Source organism: Phyllostomus discolor, chromosome 4 (assembly GCF_004126475.2).
Source record: "Phyllostomus discolor isolate MPI-MPIP mPhyDis1 chromosome 4, mPhyDis1.pri.v3, whole genome shotgun sequence".
Taxonomy (NCBI): Eukaryota; Metazoa; Chordata; class Mammalia; order Chiroptera; family Phyllostomidae; genus Phyllostomus; species Phyllostomus discolor.
The window spans coordinates 45,722,152-45,727,522 of record NC_040906.2 but is presented as its reverse complement, the minus strand read 5'-3'; the positions used below and the strand labels follow the sequence as shown (position 1 = coordinate 45,727,522).

Genomic DNA, 5,371 nt, shown 5'->3' with positions numbered 1-5,371 from the left:
CTTTTTTTTTTAAGAGATTTTGTAGTTTTTTGTTTTTTTTAAAGATTTTATTTATTTATTTTTAGGGAGGGGAGGGAGGGAGGGAGAGAGAGAGAGAGAGAGAGAGAAACATCATGTGCGGTTGCTGGGGGTTATGGCCTGCAACCCAGGAATGTACCCTGGCTGGGAATCGAACCTGGGACACTTTGGTTCCTAGTCCGCGCTCAATCCACTGAGCTACGCCAGCCAGGGCTTTCCTTTTCCTTTTTTATACCACTGTAGTAACTTATTTATTTTAAACATAGCTTTTTATTTTTTTCCTCTTTTTAAAAAAATTGTTCAAGTATAGTTGTCTCCATTTCCTTCCCCCCGCCCGCCCCATTCCTTCCCTGCCCCACCCATCCCTACCATCCACCCTTGATCCTGCCCCACGTTGGCTTTGTCTGTGGGTCCTTTATATAAGTTCCTTGACAACCCTTCCCCTTTTTCTTTGGAGACATTTAGCTTCTCCAGAAAGGACTCCTGGGTTGTAGTAGCAGGGCAGGAGCAGGGGGCTGAGGACCCTACAGTGTGCGTGGTGACTTTTACTTAATGCCTGTATTTTCAGCCACCTTGTGCCCTGACCCACCAGCCCCAGTCTTCCTCTGTGGTAGGCAACCCTCTGGTTGTTTCTACTGGGTGGAAGGTGAGGATGGTGAGAGGACCTGGGGTCCAGTTGCTCTTTCTGCCCATTTCAAGCCCGAATTTGAGCCCTGAACCTCATTGCCTGTTTCTACAATACCTGGCACTTCCTAGTACTGAACTTGCTATGGGTTTGGGAAGGTGAATTTTTGGATATTTAGGCTTTAACTTCCTCCACTTTGCTAGGTTAGTTATTACACCTTCTCCTGGTGTTGACTTGTATAAACTCTGTTGAAATCTCATGGCTGTGTAGTCAGTTCTCTTTGTTTTTCTGAATACCATTTATATTCCTTTAATATCTTTTGGTGGGATTTTGAAAGTAGAGAAGATAAATACATGTGGTCAATCTATCATGTTTAACTGGAAGCCTAGATTTAAATTCTAATAGTGTGTAGAAAATAAATTTCTTTAGTATTCTATACTTCATTCTTTCCACTCTCTGATGTGGTTTTAATGAATACGGTTTTGCTGTACTGCCTACCTCGTAGGGTTGATGTGAGGGCTAGAAGAGTCAACACACATAAAGCACTTCGAATAGTACCTGGCACATAGGTGTATAAAGGAAGTGTTAGCTATTATTAATGCTACCATTATTTTTATTACTGCCACCACGTTTAATTCAGTAACCCACTTAGACTTAAATGAAGAGGTTTTCACCATAAGAAGAATTGTCGACACATGGGAAAATCTAGTGTCGGTAATGTGGACACTACATGTAACCAGAGTTCACACGAGACGTTCAGGTGTTACATTTTATCTGAGACACATTAAAGCCTTAAAAAAATCCAGTCAGTAATAGTTAGTACAAACATTTTTAAAAGTGTACAATAACAATTTTAATGTGCTTTTACGCTTTACTGGCATGTGCTTTGTCTCTATCAACCTGAGTATGAAGCACAGAGAGTGTAACTGAGGCGATGTTTACCGTGCCTCCCCCACAGCCAGGAGATGCCACACTCATGAACAGAAGGGAGAAGCTGAGAAGTCGTGGGTTGCAGTCACTATATCCGTGACCTTCTGGTGGGTGGCTGTAACTTTTCAGAAAATGTGAATTTATATATAAATGCTTGTGTTTGCTCATTTAAGTATCTTCTTTGTGTCTGGATTGAGTGTGTAACACAGAATTCAGCTTCTTTGAGGGGAAGTGGAAGTAGGTGGTCCTACTACTCTTTAAACGGATAGCGAACCTGCCTGTGTTGGGGAAGGGGGTTTTTATTTTTAAGATTTGCACTCTCCCTCATTAGAGTTCCATGACTGTGCAAACTGGCTGTAAATATAAACACCACCAGAGACGAGAAAATTTTCTACAAAAGGAATGGCCAGTTGCCCAGTGTAATTGAACTTATTTGCGAACTCCCAGGGTCCCTTCGACAGTGCAGATGGAACAGATGAACGTGGCGACGGTAGACCGTGCCTGCTCTTGGCTCGGTGCTGGCATTCCCCCTCCCAGGTGCCAGTACCGCCGTGTCCCCTCACTGTGCGCCTCGACATTTCATCTCCAGAGCTTTTCTGTCTGCGTGGAGCCCTTACGCTGCCTCCTCTTCAAATGCAGCCATGAATCTACAGATTTTCCCGGGGTTGAATTTGCCCTTTCTGTCCCATAATATGCTCTCCTTCCCCTCAAAACGAGTTTTGTTGGTATCTTTGATAATAAAACAGTTTGGAACAGTTATGTGGGCCAGTTGGTTCAGCTCATTTTAGCCTCTTAACAAAGATGTTAAAGTACAAAAAATACAAGAGCAACAGGATGCCCAGAACCAGGATTAACTCGTATGTGACTGATTATAATGATGAATATTTTGTTACTGTATCCTGAAATACTAAGTGTTTAAATGATCTGTTTATTTTATTTTGTATTTTAGTTCTAGACTAGTGTTAATTGCTAATTAAATAACCTAGAATTTAATCACAAAACCCAAAATTAATGGCAGAATGGATTAAGTTTTGATTAATTGTGGATAGGAAAACCAAATGAATTAATACAGTGATATTAACATATTAAGTAATTTCTGACATCAGGGAGGGGTAGTTTCCATGAGCAATGTATTCAGAATATCAAAAGTGAACAAAATATATGACTCTTACGACTTTCCTCCTTAGTTTTTATTCAATCAGGGTGAGAGGAGGATGCTGTTGATATTCTCTGTGCTTTTAAAAGTTTGTCACAAAGACTGTGTCACCCACTTAAATCTCAGTGTAAAGGGTGTTGCCAGATTTGGTAGCGTGGAGACGGGAACAAAGGAGAGAACTGTGTTCCGAAGGGACCCACCAGCCACCAGGAGCTAGGCCCGCACACACGGTTCCTGCCCAGCCTCTGGGTGTTAGGAGGCAGAGGCTGTCTTTCAGGATGCGACACAGCAGTTTAGGAGTAAAGAGTGAGTCGTGTGCACTGAAAAGGAGGCGTTCTAGGAATACTTTCAGTGCCATCAGGTTCCTTCTAGCACTCCACTGTAAATTCTTAAAGAGCTGCATTATTTCTTGCCCTTCCTCTTACTTTTTAAAAGCAGTCCTGGAACACATCCTCTTTATTAAGTAATCACTTAGACAATACAAATAAAGCAAAAGTTCACCTCAACACCCCCACTTCTCTAGGAATAACCACTCTTTTCTGGTGTGTGTCCTTTCAGACCTTGTCCCTGTGCATAAACTGATATGATATAGGTCGTACATTACCGCCATTCAGGGTAGCTCCTTGGTAGCAAGATGATTTAAGAACACAGTGGCACATCTCTGTGTGCGGCTATACAAAAAGCCAGGTGAGTCTCTATATCTTCACAAGCATTCTTTTGTGGGTGGCAGAATCATGCTGACCTCTGCCGTTGTTGACCAGACAGGCATTTCAGTTCTTACTTTCTTTAATCCCTCTCTGCAAAGGAAGGTGGATTGATTGCTTTTCTAGATAGCTGGAATGAGAATATCCTAGCATTGCCTGGTGCTTCTCTTTAACCGTGTGTGCGGCAGCGTGTGTGCGGGTCTGTGTGCATGGTTTCTTGGTTGTAGACCATGCAACTTGGGATCATTTTGTTTTGAGATACAGCTTTATGTTTAGTTTTATAATTGATTTTACAAGTTTAGCTACAAAGGATAAAATAAATTTGCTGTGGAAGTTACCATGACTTGGTCAAAATAGAGTTGTGATTTTTATTTTTGTTTGGCAGCAATCGAAATATGGCCTAGAAATTAAGGGTGAAGCATCCAGATTTCTGTCAGGGGATGAATACATATTCCCTGACAGACAAACAAAAGTAGCCCCTCATCTCTATTCGGGCCAAGTGTGTGCGTGTGCCTAAGTAACACACCTGTCCACTTACTAGCAGTGCCTTTGTGAATTTGAAGACCCTTGCAACATTGTTGACATGGTGCTCAGGGGAAAAAGACATTGCCATACTTTTAAAAAACTTTAAAAAGTATAAGTGTAGCAAGTGAAATTCAGTAGTAAACCAATGCTCGACACACTACTGTTTGTGTTTAGACCACTCTTAGTTATTACTCGAGAGAAGAGTTTTAGTTCACTTCAGTTTTGCATAAGTAGCAAACCTTCTTAGAAAGACTAGTTGCCCTTCTTTCTCCTTGTAGTATTTTAAAAATATAGTTCATGATACTTTAGGGGAGAAATTGACAGATTGTAACTTTTCTTGCTTTTCTGGATCCAGCCACCTTGGCCACACAGTGGCCTTGAATGTGGCATGAAGACTAGCAAATGTGTGGGTGACTCTTGGGCCTCCTAACATTCCCTTGGGACATGTGGCTTCATCTGCTATCATGATTACATATGTCACTTCCAGATTTAACTCCTGCAGGTGTTTTTCTTTCTTTGGGGGGAACATGAAGGGAGTAGGGAGTGATTATAGTTTTAGATGATGTTTCTAATAGTTCAGGGTCATCACTGGCTTGAACCGGAGAAAAGTAAAAGACTCACTTTGGTTTTTGAATTATGTATGCTATTTCAATATTTTCTTTTACCAGTTCTGAAAAAAATCATGATTGTATGTTATAATAATCAAGGTCTAATGGTAAAAGTAATTTTCTAAGAGCTTTTTAATATTATCCCTAATTAGACAAAGAGAAAGTCATATGAATGTTTCCCATTCTTCCTATTTTTACTTTTTTCTTTTCACTTTATCTTTTCTCCTTTTTTAAAAAGATTTTATTTATTCTTATTTTTTAGAGAGGGAAGGGAGGGAGAAAGAGAGAGAGAGAGAGAGGGAAACATCAATGTGTGGTTGCTGGGGGCCGTGGCCTGCAACCCAGGCATGTGCCCTGACTGGGAATCGAACCTGCGATGCTTTGGTTTGCAGCCCGAGCTCAATCCACTGAGCTACGCCAGCCAGGTCTCTTTTCTCCTTTTTTTATTGATTACAGAGTGCCCCTCCCCATAAATAGCCTCTTTAATATCTCTATATTTGGTGGACTGTTTTGGAAAAGAAAAAAAATCACTTAAGAATGGTGGTGAGTTCAGGGGGGCATTTCATTAGGGTTGCTTATATGTTTATTAACCTTTCTGAACAATTTTTGTTCAGTTAATATTCATTGACCACTTAACTAAGTGCTATGTTGCTAGTATTCACCTTTGCTCCTAATTCTTGAGTGCATTTAACACTTATTGCTTTATTTTTAATAGTTTAGATACATTGAATATCTTAGCTATAATTGGCTTTTCTAAATTTTCATCATTTAGTTGAATCTTATTTATTATTCACATTTGCATGCC

The 5,371-nt window shown here is 40.5% G+C and overlaps 1 long non-coding RNA gene across 1 annotated transcript; it reads left to right on the top strand.

The window, feature by feature from the left end:
• Positions 1–378: 378 nt before the first annotated feature.
• LOC118500067 lies at positions 379–4,673 on the top strand. The gene is made up of 2 exons (XR_004902592.1): positions 379–1,107; positions 2,603–4,673. It is a non-coding gene; the product is annotated as an uncharacterized LOC118500067 (long non-coding RNA).
• Positions 4,674–5,371: the final 698 nt, after the last annotated feature.